This window comes from Lepisma saccharinum, chromosome 21, assembly GCF_977018435.1.
Source record: "Lepisma saccharinum chromosome 21, izLepSacc3.1, whole genome shotgun sequence".
NCBI classification, from domain to species: domain Eukaryota; kingdom Metazoa; phylum Arthropoda; class Insecta; order Zygentoma; family Lepismatidae; genus Lepisma; species Lepisma saccharinum.
The window spans coordinates 18922184-18941485 of record NC_139249.1 but is presented as its reverse complement, the minus strand read 5'-3'; the positions used below and the strand labels follow the sequence as shown (position 1 = coordinate 18941485).

Genomic DNA, 19302 nt, shown 5'->3' with positions numbered 1-19302 from the left:
AGTATACAAAGACAATCCGCACACCATCCGTGAGTTAAAAGAGAGTATTGTACGATAAATCGGGAGAATTACAGTAGACAAACTTGCACGTGCAAATTCCAATTTCCTTTGGAGATGCCAGGAATGTGTTGCAGCAGAGGGACATCATTTTCAACACCTTCTGCAGTCAAGGTTAGTACACAATATGAAAACTGTAATTTTAATAGCCGACTCTAGCGACTGTCGCTGACCCGTTCACCGGGAAAGACAAGCGCTGATGCCGGGAGTCTCGTAGCGAATGTCAGGGGATGCTCTGTATTATTTGTTATTGTGTTCATCATAAGAACTACTCTCATAAATGATCGTTCATCCACATACACCCACACACACACCGTTATTTCGTTAAAATAAAATGATTTAAACTTTATTCTCACCCATATAAAAGATGCCGGTACGGCGTAGCGTTGCGTACAGCCAGAAAAAACAAAGCACTGATTATCATTATCGTTGAATCCAAAGTAAATATGTAAACACACAATCTACGAGTATCACGTCTGTCATTTCAGGAAATTAGGTTCTCATTTACATCTTAAACGAATAGTACTGACCAAATCTATTATTTTTATTATGTAAGTTTATAATTATTAGTATTATTAATTTATATTAATCATTATTTTATCATTATGGTTATTTCTATTCAATTTAGCCAACGGTCTCCCCCTACGACGTCACTACTGATGTTAAATATAGCTACTATTAATAATATTGCATTGTCCATTGTCATGTTCTTTCACTATGATTTCCGCAATATGAGATTCAAATATTGTCACAAATCGGTCAACAAGCTATGAGCAACTTCTGCTCAGGTTTTTATAAACTAAAGGTAAACATGCACTTATCATGACCTAAAATTTCAAGAAATAAGCACTAAAACATAAAAATATACCCTTGCATCAATATACATTTCTAATTAACAAATTTGTGTTTTTTCTTCTCATATAGTTTACTTCTTATCGTGAATTGTAAATGTAAGAATAAATAGACAGGAAAGAAATGTATGAAATTTAGAATAGTATGTAGGCCTATTTATTTTGTTCCAAACATCAAATGCTGGGATATAGTCTCGTTAGTTCACTATGTGGCAGTGTACAGTGACTGCATAAATTTTCAAATGTGAATGATAGCTATTTTGAGATAACGTTAGCCTTGTACCTAGAGAAGCTGTTCTATACTTCGTCAAACACAAGAAGCGATAGCTAAATGAATGAAGAAAGTTTTTTTTATACTTCGAGCTAGCTAAAATGTGTTAATTTGACCGAGAAATGATTAAAATATGCTTAATTATGCATACATAGTTCCTCCTCGATTACATTATTTTTATCACAACACAAATTTGTATACTATATAGCATATATTTCAGAATCTCCATATCACCCTTTCCAAAGAAATACAAATGAAACTAAAAACGGACAATTTTCATTCTTGTCTTTTAATATGTTTTTGAGAAATCGTGCTTTATTATCCTCTTAAAATCACTAAATTTTTCATCCGTTAAATCAACCAGATTTCTGTTATGCCTATCGCTCACTAGGGATTAAAAAGTTAGATGATTTGTTAACCACAGAGAGAAAGGGTTGTTCGTACTTTTGTCAAGAGCACACTAGCGATAAGAAGTTGAGCAATGTCAACTTTCTGTTCTGTCTTCTGTGTATTTATTTGTATATTTTCCCCACAAAGTTTCAGGTGATGACCTGACATTTCTGGCTGACTTCAGATCGATATAAACAGGAATGTATTAAAAGCATTCAATGTTGCCAAATATAGGTTATATTATGGGAAAGCATAAACTGTTTTCGTTTGTGCAAATATCAACTGATATCAACTCACTGTAACACAGTTCTTATATTGTATTTTGGACTAAACATGTTTTCAAACGTCCGAATTTGTCCCCATATTTGACCTTTTCTGCAGGTGATATTTCAACCAACTTTTCACACAACTCTAGCCACAACTTTTCTTTCTCGTTCTTGTCCGAATAGTTTCAAACGTTTATTATACAATGCAGGTCTCGTTTCAACTAAACGTTCTGCATCAAACGACATTGTAGTGGGATCCATGAGTATTATCGTGTAAATTGTCCATGACTATTTTCATTAAGTTTTCTCTTATATTCTGTGTGTTTTTAAGCAATGGATTTTTATGTATGCTGATGCAGAAGTTGTGAACAGCTTGTTTTGAGTTTTCTTTTAATTCTTGAAGTTCTTATTTGGTCATATAAAGTGCACGAACATGGTGGTGGACAATTTGCACGGTAATACTCATGGATCCCACTACTTGTACGTTACCAAGCACAAACAATACTGAAACTTCCAGATAAAACGGGACTTCCTTGGCAGACAGGTCGAGACATAAACAATCGCTAACACATTGCAATCTGCGTTTCATTTCTTCGAGCAACAGTTCCGTCACCATGTGGGGACGTTTTTCATGGACGTGATTTTAAACTTGCTTGCTTTAAAGAAAATTGCTCAACCAGAGCAACTTTTAATCGCTAGTGCGCACACAAGGAAACTTCTTTTCGATTTGGTCTTCTTCGTGAGGTTTTGATGGATCAGCCTTCGCAGTAGCACTGTGTCTGAAAGGCTGTAAGTGTAAAGAAATATTTTGAATACTTTTGTACGTATAATGTAAAACAAAGCATTTCAAGGAATTAAAATTTTAACTACGAAATATTGCAACTGTAATTATGATGACGTGCATGCAGTTTTAAAGTTAAGAAAGCTTGTAGTAGTTTCTGGTTTCTAAATTTTGGCTTCATTAAAAAATTGATATAAAATTATTTACGAATGCACTCTTATAATAATATTAGCGTAATTGTTTGTAAAATGTCAATGCATGTATTTCAATTCATACGCAATCTTAAATTATGTATACACTGTGTTTGAAGGTCTGAACATACATATATTTTTCTTGAAACCACTCCAAGGTCCAAACGCTTTTGCTTGTGCGGCAAGAAACTTTATACCAGTTAGATACACGTCCCGGTTGGCTCGCCACGGTACCTCACATCCAACCAATGGCTTGTGCGTAGCGCGGGTGACGTTCGAGCAGTCAGCAGATTTCGCAGCTGTAGTTCCGGAAATCTCCGTTGCACGGCGGTAATGTTCATGTCGTTTTCTCCAAATGGATAGAAGGACGATCCCCCGCCCTTCGCTGAAGGAGTTTGGTGCTGGGTGCGGAACAAGTTGAACGTCAATGCGATTCGTGCAAGCAAACGCGTGAATGCGTGTGGAATGTGTGTGTGTGCCGGCGGACTGCGGGATATGCGAAACAAATCTCGCTGATGGATAAATAAGTGTGCGTGTGCGAAGCTACAATTTATGAAAACTTGGGAAGCGGATTATTTACGAAATAAACCTTTTCTATTTGAAAGAAGTGAGCAGTTTTGAGAAATAAAATATGGATACATTGGCAGTTGTTTATGTTTTTTACCAGGAGTGCGACTGATATGTCAACGTGCCACATTTTTTAACATCATATAAATTGAAACTTTTTTGTGTAACGTGCAAATACTTTTTTTTTTTTTAAATATTAGTTGTGGATTTTTAAATATCCAAACATTACGTTCAACTGTTGTCCACATTTGAACAAAAAACTACACATAGCTAAAAGTACAAACATTAAGTCTGCAAGGACTGACATTACGTTTATCTCCCTAGTTTTCGATGAAGTTGTTTTTGGTAAGTAATGGTGATACATTTTCTTGCATGTTGCACGAGTTGTGATGTAGTTTTTGCATGTTCACAACGCCTTCCGACGTTTTAGCACTCATGGCACAGGACGTAATAGTTGTCCGTTTTTCGTCGGTTTGTCGAACAACGTCGAAAGTTAGACTACCCTTTTACATCGTAAGTTAGTAATTGCTATTGTCAAGCAAATATAGATGGGATAAACCATTAGCGATTGCAGGATTTTCTTTCGGAGAGTGCGAACAACGTTAATACGCTAAATTTTAAAATCTTTACTCCTCTTGGACCAAGGTGGAAGCGGTCTGTGTGTGATCTCTTGACAGGATGGTAGTTTGGAAAGAAATGCCGCCTGTTTTGAAGAACTGCGTCATTGTATTCTTTTATAAAGTTGGCGCGCAAATAACGTGTCATATTTTTACACTCAGTAATGGTTTTTCACTCCTTTGGTAAGTAGATTAAAAGTTCTTGTTGGCCGCTATGAATTGTGCAAGGGCAATTAATAACAATGATGAACCTGTTTGATATTACGGATGTCACGGTCGCGTCGAGAAAAATAAAGACAAGGAAACGAAGGAAGCGTATCATGCGGATTGGCTGGAAGTTCGTTTTAGAAGAAAATATCACTGACATAAACTTGCATGTCAACGTGGAACATAGATTATGTCCTAAAATACGATTTTTATGTCTGGAAGCGCACAAAAATGCTTGAAATGTGTACGGTACAAAGGTAGCACGATCTTTAAAAATAGGAAGTGAAAGAATTTGAAAACTTCAACCTTTTTTTATCAGTTGCAGATATTTGTTGTAGTTTGTATACTTAGCGTGGCAGACTTATACTTTCTCTTCTAGAACCTTGGACTAAATGTTTATTTCTCGTGGCACGTCTTGTGGCTGGCTATTTTCTCTTCCAACTGTCTTCCAAGAACTCATTGGCGGGTCCTACGCACGGGTGCTGAAGTTACCACTAGCAGACTCTGACTTCATCGAGTCGCTTTAAGTTGGTAGAGAATTTTAGTACCCTGCATGCAAACCGAAAAGAAGTAAATTGTTGGTGTCACAGAGCACTTACCAGAACTCAGACGATTCGATTTCCAAAACTGAAGTAACGTTATGCATTTGTTTTCTCGTTTTAATTATTGGATCAGGACTATTTCGAGGTGTCATTTTTCTATTTGTGATTCTTCTCGTACAGAGCGTTATTGATAAGACATGCAGAGACTTAAAACTGCAAATGCAAGATGCAATTATCCTCAGACTAAAACACAAAAGTAGCATACAAAAGCTATCCTGAACGTAATCTAGCTGTTGACACTAAGTCTATGTTCAAGTTTCTGGATTTGACTAGCTCTTTGTATTTCATCAGAACGCTGTTAACCTACCACTAGAATCGGGCTACACGAAATAACAAAAACAAAGGCACATATTGATGTAGCAGCCAAGGACGTATTTAGAGTTAGGGTCCGGGGGGGAGGGTCTGGACCCCAAAAAAAGACTTACCAAGTCCGAAATTAAATTATCAAAATACTTGTTTGCTGTTGTATAATATGAAGTTTATTTATTTCTGCATAACTTACATGAAAGTAATGATTAGGCTGTATTACGATTGTATAACTTTGCGTTGACAGTGCCTGCGAAAATTTACTACTAATAATAATGCGCATAAAAATAATGATTAGGGACTTTACTTTTTGTCAGATGGACCAAACAACCTTTCTGGCATTCAGTAAATAATCCGAAATAAATTACTTTAATTTTTGGGTAGGACAGCTGTTTTTACATAACTTTTAGTGTTGACAACTAGACATAAAGTAGATAATGAATAGGTGTTGTTTTATCTCAATTCTTACATCATATTTTTACCTATTCATGGAATAACAACAACAACAATCATAGGCCTAATTATTTATCTTATTAACCTATTCATTATAAACGTTATTATTGTTATTACATGAGAGAGACTTTGTTCGATCTCCTCCCGAAATATACAGTATTTATTTCTACAACGTGCCTGATAGCAGCCTGATGATTAGAGGTTTGTCGTGCTGGACACGAACTTTTCCCCGCATAATATTGTAAATTGCAGACGAGTAAAGTAGCATATTGTAACCACACGAAGGAGGTGCTAGCCACAGATATTGTCTTAGATTTTTTAATTGGTAAGCCAATAACTGCGAGATTTTTAAATTGGTTTATTTTATTAAATCTCTTAAGCCAGTAACTGCGGTGGAAATGAATACACGTGTTTGGCTCGCCAGTTCTGGATCTGGTGTTCAGAACAGAAGCAAACCACGTAAAAGAAGTCTTTTCTCCTGTTTATTCTTAGATGCCTGCCTCTTTTTTTCCCCTCTTTCTTTCTTCATCTGTTGCTGTATCCCGACTTCGGCGTCTGTCGTAACTTCCTGTGCCTCGCTGATTCACGGGACAAGCGGCCGCCACAAGACCAGGAGCCCTTTCGCAGTTTAAAAAACTCTCCGTTACAGTGTTGCTAACCTATATTTTTTATTATTGACCGTTCAAAATGAGCAGATAAATTATAGTTTGTGGATTAGGCTACATCAAAGGTTTTCAAACTTTTTTCTCATTGTACCCTTTAGTTGTAACTAAACATCTACCAACCCAATAGGTTTTCTCCGAATAGTGGGTTTTGGAGACTTTTTTGGCTGAAAAATTGGTGGGGCGTTTTTGATACATTGCAGGCGTGTATCTACGATAAAGGAAAATGGCATTCTGGCTGCATGTGGAAAGATGGTAAACAAATAAGCATTAGAATCCTATGTTTCTTATTTTATTGGGTCTTACTACATTTACAATCTTTATGATTAGTTACAAACATTAAAATGTGAAACACATGTATGCTAAGAAGCAGTGGCGTGACCAGGATTTTCGGAAGGGAGGGATAACGTGTACTTTTCTTAATAGTCAGTCTTTGATGTTCTTTTTTTAGGAATTCTGGGCCAAAGGGGGGGTTATGACCCCCACCCTTGGGCACGGCACTGCTAAGAAGTATGTAAGCAACTTTAATTTTCATATTTCTTCCAGAGTCATTGAAATAAATTATGAACAAAAATAAGTTCGTAAACAAACTGTCAATAACAATTTTGGAGCTTTGTTGTAAATCCTCGGAAGTTCGTAGTGAGATTGATTGATATGCCTGCATAACCTGACACAGTTTCAAGCGGAGATTCGTCCCCAAATTTAATATATTTCGGTACTGTTACCAGTCGTGACGTTTTTACACTTTTAACAAATGTGGGTTTTTGAGTTGAAGAATGAAATGGGTAGAGATTTCGAACGAGTATTTTATTTCAAAACATATATGTAACGAAGCGTTAGAGTGACAAAAACAGCATTATTTTCCTGTGGAGCTTTAAAGTTATGAAATCTGAAACAATGAAGTCTGCTATACACACCTGCCTCAAAAAATGTTGTCTTGTGGGTATATTCTCGACATTTATTTTCAGAGTGATCGCGTACCACCTTCAAGTCGTTCATGTACCCCTGGGGGTATGCGTACCACAGTTTGAGATCAACTGAGCTACACTAAGCTAGTAATTGCTTCACTGTAAGCCGATATAAATCTTTGTGGTTCTCTCATGGTAGTCATCAAATATTCATTCATATTTAACCGTGACACTAAGCTGGGGGTGTACATTTACTGGCAATAAAAGTAAGACATGCATATCCTGAAAGAAATACGTCCCGCAACGGCGATAGTAGAACTTGCTATTAAAGTTTGATGATAGCCGCAGAGTTAGGCAACATGCACAACACATTGTAGGGAAGTAGGATCTGTACAGTGGGATGAACGTAAAATATTCGCTCAGCTGATTGTCCATTACTATACGCCCTACGTGTTCTTTTAAGAAATTGATGTTTTATGTATTCTGGTGCAGAGATTGTCAGCATCTTATTTGGAGTTCTCTTTAAATTTTTGAATAGCAAAGAGAATAAGCATGGCGATGTACCCTTTCCGGTAAATTTCTCGTAAGGGACAGACAGCTGAAATTTGCTAGTTCATTTAATTTGAATATTCGTACTTACGTATTCTGCATTGAGAAACATTGTTGAAGGTGGGATTTCGCTTATTTCACGGAAATAATCCATTTGCGACGTATCGAGTAAGTTTTCTTCGTTTCTTTTTGCCTTCGGTAACTCACAAAATGGCGGTCAGAGTTTCACTACCGTACTCGGCATGCAGCGTTTCCACCCCCAGTGCACCCAAAAATACCTACGTAGCCCCACAAACCATTGACGCATAGCCCCACGAACCATTTCCGGTAAGGTTAGGTTAGGTAGGGTCACGTATAGGTTACAATAGTTAAAAATTGGTTTCGAAAAAAATATGCGTAGCCCCACACACCATTCTCGCATAGCCCCACGTACCATTTGCGGAAACGTACCTTCTTCAGTTACAAAAACACATGTTTGGAAACACTGACCGGGATTACGTCATCACACATAGGCTACATCCACTTGGAAGTAAATGGATGCAAGAGCTTTCGTGCATCGGTCACACATTTATATCGAAAAATAGATGATTTTCCGGCAAAATTCAATGAACGATGCGAGAAAACACTTCCCCGAACTTCCACAAGTATAAAGAAACTGCATTCGGTAAGTAATTTCTCCTGTAAATTTGATTAAATCCGTCTGTCCCTTACGAGAAATTTACCCAATTTCCTAAGTGATACTTGTGCATCATACTGTACATTCAAGAGCGACACTAAACAAACAAAATGCAGTACAGAGCGGGCAAAGAAATGTATTACCCAGCATCAAAATATCCGAAAACATCAAGTAGTCCACATTCCCCCATTACGAACATTGAATATAAAATGTAAATTTTGCATCCTGTTTATATGCTACAAACTATCCAGTCGTTAAAAGTAGGCTCGGCCGAACATTTTACCTCTCCTTCCGAAAAGCCGCTACGATATTCCAAAATCTGAAAACAATACATACATATGCTTAGAATTTCTTTTAGATCATTCGCGTGGATCCTCAATAGTTTCGTGATTGCGTAAGCTAACTATTGATTAGAACTACTCGTTCTAAAATGACATTTAAAGTTACCTACATAGTAATACTTTTTCCAGAATTAAACATATTCCGCGTAGCATTTTCAGACAGATGTAACTTTTCCCACTCTGAATATTCAACTGGTTCTTCGAGAAGAAGGCACTTTTGGAAGAGTCCATAAGTTGCGAAGATTTCGGAGCCGAAATTGGAGTATGTGAGGAGTGAGGAAAGAAGGGGGGAAGCTATCTGTGCTTCCAGTCTACGCAAATGGCGGCTGGCATCTGCGTTCTCGCTTATCTTTCGAGAGCCTGCAGTCTTCCCTTGGGAATTGATCCGAGTGAAATTATAGACAGATTCCCCACATTCCCAGGAAGCACACAACACGCGCCTTTCCTGATCTGCCCGTCCGAGGATGCACACAAAACAGATGGCGTAGTTGTAGCATGCATCACGAAGATGGAAAACTCTAGGTTCTTTGCTGTACAAAAAGCCTGCTACTTAGAACCCTCCGCAAGATGGCAGGTCAGTCGATTAACTGAATCACGAGAGTAAGTTAATACTAACATCCAGGAATTACTCTAAATGGAATTTGTAAGATTGGTTTCTATGTTGAATCTGAGATTTATTGTAGACTTTTTTATGCAGTATGTAATAATGTAAAGATGAATTGTTGGTTTGAAGTTACATATTGTCTGAGTGGATTGAACGATTCGGTCAATGTCTCATATATGTATATAAATAACATTTTCGTGATAGGAAGTGTGGGAGTTGTACTGCCAGAAAAAATATATTTCTTTCAGTCCCACGTCCCCAGTCTGATTTAGCCTATCTGTGCATAATAGTGAACTTAAAACATAACTGGAACTATTTTTTTTTCTTTTTACCGAAGAATCTGGGCCCCCAACCATGTTTGCGGCCAATTTTACCACAATGCAACAGTTCGTGACGTAGTTTCATGTGACGTCACGATGTGCACAGCCGCCATGTTTGCGGCAAATTTTACCACAATGCAACAGTTTGTGACGTAGGTGAAACACACCTATAATCATCCTCTTCGTCATGAATGACCTAAAGAAGTAGGAAGCTTCGTTAAGTAACGACTGATTGATTGATTTAGTTTATTTTACTTAGCATTTTGTGCCTCTTGGCTAATTTGCGAAGATGGGGATGAGTGATGAAATTGATGAATGGACATTCATAAACAACTAAGCCCGAGCGGGATTCGAACCCAGGACCCTTGGCGTCGCAGCGCGATGTGCTAACCACTTTTTTTTTTTTTAAAGGAAATACCCCCTACACGGAGGTATCCCCCACTATTCACACTTTTCACTTTTACACTTTTCAATTGTTACAGTTTCTCAGTTTCTTATCATCTGGACAAACACAAATACCCATGTCTTACCCGGGACTCGAACCCGGAACCACTGGTTCTGCTAGCGTTGCAGCGCGCTCTGCTAACCACTCCGCCACGGAGGTCGACGACCACTCGGCCACAGGTTCCGGCTCGTTAAGTAACGAAAACAAAACACTTTCACATAATAACATCAAATTAACAGTGACTCCCAGAAGACTAAAGAAAATATGTACTTTATGTAGATGCAACATAAGCCCAAATATCTTTAAAAATTTAGTAGAGTAATACGTTGTCCACAACTTACTGGTGAATCGAAACTATTCTCTTCAATAGGCATGACATGGAGCTAATGGATGATATTCAGCGAACAACTTCCCCAACAATTCATTGCGCGAAATGACGCTCCGCCGCCATATTTTGAGCAAACAGATCAGATCCTGCGTTGAAAAAATTGCTGGTAAGCATTGTGCGTATCGTCTTTGCTGAAGTGGTTCAACGTATGATTATCATGAGCATATGAGGAATTTGTACGTATAAAATACAGCAAAATTCCCGCAGTAAGAAGGCTTCATGCTGTTTCTTCCCAAAGTGCAATGCGTGATGACGTCAATTTGAATATCATCCATTGTGAACTCCACTGGTGAAAATCATTTGTCAGCACTCAACGCGGTCTCGCAAATGCAACTTCCTTCTTGCAGTGAAATTGTTCTCAAGACTTTCGTGTTCTGAAACGAGCCATTTGTCCTTGTCGCATTTATATTCACTCGGACATTGGCGACAACAAATTAAGTGCCCATTGATTATTGAGAAAACCGGAGAGGCAATTGGGCAAGGGCAGATTGCATTGAAGAGAAGGTCCTTTGATATGCAACGCCAGCGATGACAGGTCTAAGTGCTTAATTTGAGTCAATGTAGCACGCAGACGAGGGACGGTTGATAGCGGATGCCGAAGTGGATTGAACTTACAAGGCAACTTGCTCTGTACAGGCCAATCTTTTGCAGCGAGTCGTTTATTCGCGATTATCCTATGGCATTGTTTGTTTGTAACTGTTGGAATCTATGCTGATTTGATCTTCATTGTCTGGTTCTGTAGCCTTCTCTAAAAGAAAAAAAAGCTCTTGTCAGTTACCAATAAGTACACCTGACGATAATGAAAGTGTAAACGTGCCAACCGTAGTGTCTCAGTGATAATCTCTCTCTTTTGGTTTGGTTTGAGTTGGTGTTTTAAGTCCACTTTATGCACAGTAAGGCTAATCGGGACTGGACCTACAGTTTTAAAGTGGGATCCGAACCACTTGTGCCTCCACCGGGTATCGAACCCGGGACCCCTTGATTACAAGGCAATGACGCTACCACTGCGCCATGGGGGAGGCCCTCTCTCTCTTTTTAATGCTCAAGTAACAGTACTACGGAAATTATTTTAAGGGAGAATATTACTACATTAAGCTTCACCGTGATGGATTCAATATCCTGCTTCTAAAAATACTTTAAAAAGCACTAAAAGAATGATCGTACGAGAATATTTTCTGCAAGCAATAGGGAATTCAAGCTAATCCGTTTATTTTAAGTTTACAGTCAGGTAGGGTAATCGAGACTACACTTACTGTAGACTAACAAACCACATAAACATGTCTTATCGCGGATTGAACCTGGGACTCCTCGATTACAAAGCCAAAGTGTTACCCAGTACGTTTTAACTTCAATACTGAATTAACGTGTGGCACGTTTATTTGGCATTACTTGCAAAAACTGAAATTCAAGGAATGTAAGTAGAATGCGTAGAGGTGGGACCGTTGTGGATATTCAACGAACACGGTACTTGACTTTGTGAAGAATGATATAAGTTTAAGATTTATTTTGCAATTAATTCCTCATAGTATATGCATTAATTTACACTGAATTAATTTTGGAGAGCATCCTTCTTTCGTGTACATTTGTAAGGAGCTTCAACCTATGCCATATGAGAATTCCCAAACACAGTGTAAATATCAGCAATAATATACAAGCTAAGCTACAACGTTATTGTTCCATTTGACCTGTTTTGTTATGTCGTGTTTGTCGCTCTACCGTGAAAATAGCACTGTACATTTCGCACGAGTACCATTGCCCAAATTTCTGAAGATTTAACCGTGAATCTAATCAGCGGTCTTTTAATATTTGCAGATAGTATGTGCCAATGATACGCTGCACAGTTAGGTGCTCATGCGCCGCGCATGTTGCGTAGGCGGAGCTTCTTTGCAACTTCAGGTTTGACTCGCTTCGACTTTATGAAAAAAAATGAGCAGGTGTAATTTCTGTGTTCTTGTTTGTTCGACAAATTAGAAGCACGGTACAAACTTTAAACAAATTACGTTTTTTTTAATGGACAACTTAAATAATACGGTTGTTGAGTAAAAACGTACAATCAGAGTGGAACGATGTGTCTTGTAAAAGTACGCGTATGCTGCTGTTACCTAACATGTATAGTCTCGTTACAAATGTTGCAGACATTTGTTAGTGTATTTTAACAGTGAGAAGTACTATAAGAAGCTTCAGTAACGAATGTAACGTTGTTCTTTTGTCTAAGGATGTTTTATGATCCCTATTTTGTCGTCGAGCGTAACACTAATGTGTTTGTTTTCTCGTCTGTCATTGCTCTTTTTTCACGCACCTCGAATTCTTTTGTTTCCCCCTTCCAGCTTCAAGTCACGACATTCTTTCGGAAAAGTTCTTCTCGTTCCAGAAGCTTAAAGTGGATGCTGATGAAACTGTTGAAAAATTACCTACAACAATACAAAGAAATAAAATTAGCTAAAACAGCTCGTGCGAGTTTTCGTCACTGAAAGAAGTAGGAAGTCGAACAGGCCCTGTAACTGCGCGTACAGCGCCGCGGTTGGAGGGAAAGGAAGTTAATCACTTGATCAACACAATTTAACTTTTTGTGTGCTTCAGGAACAAAAATAGTTAATTGTTAATGAATTCGCCGTGCTGAGTTCGGAAATGAGAATGAAACCGATGGATTTGCTCAGATCAGCAAGGAATTACCCACTTGCAATGACATGATACAATATAGGCGAATTGCGACATAGTTACTGAAACTAAATTCTCTAATTTTTGCAATTGGAGTGTAAAATTGAAAACATAATAGTTCCAATGCAGCGCTGTAAACTGAACCTCGCTCGCACGAATCTTCAAATGTTTCACAAGTGACATTCCAACAAATATATGTTTACATTGATAAGCTGTGTTCCCCTGATGGCGTTTCTGCATACATGGTGCTTGGTGGAAACATTCCCGTCACTGAAGAACCACGATTGTGTGGGTAGGTCAAAATAGAAATGGAAACAAATGAAATCAGTTTTTGAAGAACGTATTTCATCCCATTGTTTCATAGCATGACATGTTATTTTCTGCTACTTTTTTTTTTAATATAATTCTCACTTTTGTGGTTTCCAATTAAGTAGTTTGCTACATTCTTGAAAAATACTCCAGGTTTTTTTTCGCACCGAAAAACCTACATTGAAGTGTAGATCCATGAATGGCCCCACGAATGCTTCTTATTTAACTTTATCATCATTTAAATGTGGAAACTTGCTTCTATAGAAAGAAAATACTATCCCCTCCAAAACTGGTTAAATTTGAAATTCTAGCACCTCACCATGTAATTATCCTCTTTATAATAATTGGTGCAACGTTCTACCGGTGAAATGAAATTACACTTACAACATGTGCAATTTTCGCCTAACATCCACCTTGTAAGGAGCCGTGACCCCCCCCCCCCATACTCCTATTTCGGACCCCAACCTCTATCCCTTTCCAGTATGAAATGTTACATCACTCATTAGAAGATCAGACATGCTCAAAAGTTCAGAAACCTCATTAATCTGTACATTTTTTATTTTAGTATAATTTGTACAAACAAAAGAAAGTGAAATAAAATAGTTTGTCACGGACTTGGTACTTCCTTCTACTGTGATCGGAGGCTGAAGTCTTTCGTCAAATTCTGGAGTCATAAGGTCATGTCTGCATAAAGCACTTGATTATGTAGTGATGGAATAGGTGTGTGTATGTTCGAACTTATAACCAATAGACCTATTTCTGCGGTTATGTTCTTGGATTCGGCTTTTCGGATAGCTGTTCACGATTCTGTATAATTCATCGATTCACGAGTTTGTTCCTTTTTATTTTTCTTTGCCCCGATAGCGAAAACTGATTTGCCATGGCCTGGCAACATTGACAGAGTCTAAAATTCACAAGGCTTGAGATACCGAAAGTTTGTAAACTGAGGATTGAGAATGCTGTGGTTCATTATCTGAAGAACGCGTGCCTGCAAAGCAGTTAGGTACACATTGATAGCTAAGCGTCTGGATGATGTTTGCAGGACACTTGAGGCGCCAAGAAGGTCCGTGTTCCATATCTGACTTCTCTTGTCTTCTTCTGAGTAGGAAAAATAAAAATAACAGCAGCTGACTTTGAAGCTAGAAAGGGATAGCAGCTAGTTTATGAGTTCCTCAAAGGGGAACGCGAAACCATTGTCAGTAAACCACTGCGGTTGGGAACGAAACGCGTCTCAGCTGTTAAAAGAAGAAGAATGGAACGATAAAATTGAGTAGCATGTGGATGGATAATCTGCGTGCAAATTGAGCTTGAACTTGACCTAAGAATAAAGTATAAGACTGAAATAAATACCACAAATGTGGAAAAGCGGAAATTATATTGACTATTGAAGAATTTATGTACATACACTACTGTTTGATATCTGAATTCCGATTGTTTTATACGTTCTGATATTTTTGTTGATTGCAGAAAGTACCTAACTTCTCAGATGTATAATCCAGTCATGTCTCAGTACCAGCGATATATATATATGTATATGTATGTATGTATCCGACTGTACATAATCTGAAAATATTATTTTGTGACAGCTGAGCAATTTTGTCACATGTAGCACCGGGTACAATTAAGGGACAATTAACCTCTAATTAACTATTAAACTAATCTCGCCCAGAAAAATTATTCAAGTTAGCAAAAATTATCTGACATTCAAGTTGTAACTTAAGTTCGACTGTTGTAAATTGTTTCTGTAAACGCTGAAAGTTGTATTTACTGATGTACTTGTATTTTGAATATTAATATTTCTACGACAGAAGTGATATAGTGACTGTATTCATGGACACAATGAAGGCGGGAGGTTAAGGGAGAACCCCCCTTTTTAGTCCACTTTTCGCAAGTATATTTGGAATAACCAAAATATAGTTTCTCGTAACCAAATATTTGTTTAAATGAGCGAAAATTAAATTATTTTTGTAATTATACACATTTGTTTAGTTACCAAAACATGGGAACATTACGAATTTTAACGAAGGCTACCGATCGTGTACGATTACCAAAACATTTGATCAAATGTGTGTTGTTATTGAAAGAATCTCTTCTTTGTGGGTGATGTACCATACCAAACCAAAAAGATTGACGCGTGATCATAGATAAATACCTAGGCACTCAGTGCGCAAGTAGTCTGATAAAACCATCGAAGCATCTCCTATCAAGAATTTCAAGTTTTCAGAACGTTTTATACTTTAGGAACATCCTGTGGCAGTTTAGCTTTCCCAAGAAATTTGAACCTGGGGGGGGGGGAGAATGGGGTTGTTCCTCTTGTGTCCTTGGGAGTTCGAAGAGGGCGTTGGACGTTGATTGGGGTCTCAATTTCCAGAGACTGGAAAGGGAAGAAACTGGAAGAGAAACCTTTCCCTTTTCTTCCCCTACCTCCTGTTTTTCGGCAACCCAGTGAAATTTGAGAGAACCTTTGACAGGAAAGGGACCGTCATGTGGCCTTCCTTGCTGCGTCTTTCTTGTAGCTGTCCCCTTCGATTTTTTGAGAAGCTTTGGAATTCCTCTGGGGCGCTTGGTTGTCCCCCGAAAAGCAGCGACAGTTCCTAAGGTCCTTTTGCCAACTTCCGGTATTCATGAGTAACATTCTGTCGCGTAGTGTGACAATGAATCCATCGTTCTATCAGGACTTTCATGCCTCTTGCACTCTCACCGTTGTTGGGAATCGAAGCAAATGTAAGATCATTAGTGGTTCAAAAGGAATTATTGAATTTCCATTCTTAGGTTGTGGTGAATTTAACTGGGGGTGCAATGTGAAGTGTGCTTGCAAGCAAACTAGGCTCCGGCGCTTGGACTCGCAGCCGTTGTGTGTCGTCTTGTCTTGTCCATCTAGGGTCTCACTTATCGCACAAGCCTCAACCAACCTCCCCGCCTTCGCCTTGTGACCTTTGCCGAAATGCATTCTTTGTTAGTTTTAGTTCTCTTAGCATAACTAATACATTGTTGGTCAAGTCCCGAAAAACTGCAGAGAATACGAAAGGCGGGGAGGTTGTTTGAGGCTTGTGCGATAAGTGAGACCGTCCATCTACGTGCCTGCCGTCCTCCGTGGCAAAGTTGTTAGCCAGTGATGTGCGTCTACGCGTAAAGAACGATTGTCTACATTCTACGTGTAGACTATGTAAACTATGTAATTACGTAATCAACGTAGACAGCATGGTGCTCTGCGTCTTCCATGCAAGGCACGCGCATCGTTCTAGAAGCAGCATCAGCGTGAAGTATTCCACTGTCCAGCAATAAATGTTTTAAATATTTATTTACGTTTAACCAATTCACTAGGTATTAATTGACCTGCAAAATAAACTTGTCGCGACACGTCCAAAAAAAAATACGATGTCCGTAGAATGACAAGATTTGTTTTACTTCTATTTCCACCATTTCACACGTGGAAAAATCTGCTTTATATACACATGCACTTTCCTATGGAGTAATAAGACAAAAAAACTATTTTTAGCCTTCCCTTTTGTCAGTGTAAAAAATAGTGTCAGTTTTCACTATAGCTGTCATTTGTTTTGCTTCCGGTAGTCCCTTTTCTCCTTTTTCGATAACTTTGATTACGTCGGATGGTCTTAAATTGGTTATAGGCCCAGATTATCGACATGTTTGAAGAAAATGACGCCTGGTGTTCCGGGTTCGAATCCCTTCCTGGTCATGGGTGTTCTTTGTGAATGTCCCTTCGTCAATTTCAACATATCAAGGCTCATCCTTATCGTCGCGATTGGAAGAAATGCGACGGAAAATCAAATCAAGCCGTGGGCCTCCCCCTATGACGTAGTGGTAACGTCTCTGGTTCAATACCTGGTGGAGACACATAGTGGTTTGAACCCCCCTTTAAACTGTAGGTGCAGTCTCGATTAGCCTATATGTGCATAAAGTGAACTTAAAACATACGCAACATCCTTTCTTTAGGAAGTTGGGCTTGAAGGGGTTAATGCTACAGAGCACAATTGCAAGAGCCTTCGAAAACCTCACCGTCCTCTAAACACGTAAAGGATACTACACTGATTAGGAATTGACATTGTACAATCAGGGTTCGAAATGACTACGCCTATTCACCAAAAGGGAGTCAATCGCACTTGGCTCCCGTGACGTCACTCGCAACGATTCCCTTCAGATGGAGAAATATCGCTCTTCACGTCCTTGAACCGCTCCAATAGACATACGATACTTCAATTCACTGGCGTTTCTCTCCCCTTTGCTCGCTGGCCAGTTTGCCTTGCTTCAATCGCAACCGCCGAGCTGTGTCCCACTTGCGAGACTTGTTTACCAAACAGCCACCAGGCTACGCTGACACCTGCGTCACTTCACAGACGCATCGGTATGCAACACTGTTGTCATTGTCAAAACTCCAAACTTCTTTTACAGGGACACTTCTTCTTACTTGGCGCTACAAGTCTTTATGAGTTTTGACTTGCTCAACAAATTTCTTCCATTTAATTCTATCCTGTGTAGCCTTATTCCAATTTGAGATCTTCATTATTCTATAATTTCTAACATCATCTTCCCATCAAACTTAGGTCTACCTACTGGCTTCTTGGCAAATGGTTTCCATTTACATATCTTTTTGGCTGTTCTTTCATCGGGCACAATCGTTCGACATGTCCTAACCAGCTTAATATTTGAGTTTTTATGAATCGAATTATATTCTTATGCTTAATCAACTTGTCCAGCTCGTCATTTGTTTGTATTACTCCAAGCGTCGTCGCTCATTTTGGTGGGGCCAAATATTTATCTTAATATTCGGCTTTCAAATATTAGTAGTTTTTGTATTAGGCTATCTTTCAGGACCCACGTTTCACAGACATATGTTGTCACTGGTCTAATGATTGTCCATATAACTGAAGTTGATTTTTTTGAGAGGAGATTATTTTGTAATATTTTTTTATTTGCATGAAAAGCTTTGTTTCCTGCTATAATTCTTTCTCTTATTTCTTCTTCTATTGAATTATTGGTATTCACAATTGAGCATATATATATATATATATATATATATATATATATATATATATGTATGTAAAAGATTCAACGTTATCAAGGCTCGTTGTGTCTGTTATTAGTTTATTTTCTTATTTTGTTTCCTCCCACATTTCATATATTTTGTTTTACTTTCATGTACTATAGACCATATATTGCCTCATTCTTCAACATTGTGAATGTATCTAACATGGACTGTATCCCCTCGCAACCTCTCTCACTTTGTGTTACAATGCAAAAATAATAATAATCTTCAATGGTAGATTATCGTTTCTGCATTTTTACCAGTGTCATGTTTTTCATGAAAGAATAATTTATTATTAAGAAATGTAAAATAGACGAGTCCTACCCGTCACCTGTGAATATATTTCCCGGACTAAAGTATTTCGAAAAGACAACAAGATGGTCCATTTACATTTCCGGGTGAAGCACCATAAGACACACGTTCCTTGCGAATTTTTCCAGGCGAAATGACGTCACCAGTACGTGGACCCAATGTTGCCAGAAGCGTGAACAGGAGTTCATTGTGTCGGCGATGCCAAATCAAACTTCGGAGTGAAAACACCAGAAAACAAGAAAGATGGGAAGGATTTGTTGAAGCCGAGACGAAGCAGAACGCGATCTTTGGATGTTTGTGCAGGGCGAATAAGAAAAAGACGTTCTTGCAAATGGTTGTTTATGCCAAAAATTCTCTTGAAAAATCAGCACGTCCAGAGATCACTGAAGCTTTGCTTTGCCCGGTTTCTGGGCGAAACGACGAACCTACCTTCTACTTGCAGCATTTTGGCATGATCAAGAACCAATTACTTACTTGGACAGTTTTCCAGTTAATAATAACAGTGCGCATTCGAAATTAAATTAGTA

The 19302-nt window shown here is 38.4% G+C and overlaps 1 protein-coding gene across 3 annotated transcripts in view; it reads left to right on the top strand.

Annotated features, from left to right (window-relative positions):
• The first annotated feature begins 3206 nt into the window (after window positions 1-3206).
• Window positions 3207-19302, top strand: part of LOC146004335 (fibroblast growth factor receptor 4-like) — a 173119-nt gene continuing 157023 nt past the window's right edge. For all 3 annotated transcript variants that reach the window (XM_083143119.1, XM_083143117.1, XM_083143118.1), the window contains exon 1: window positions 3207-3719. The gene's annotated coding sequence lies outside the window, so the exon portion shown is untranslated. The remainder of the gene's footprint in view (window positions 3720-19302) is intronic.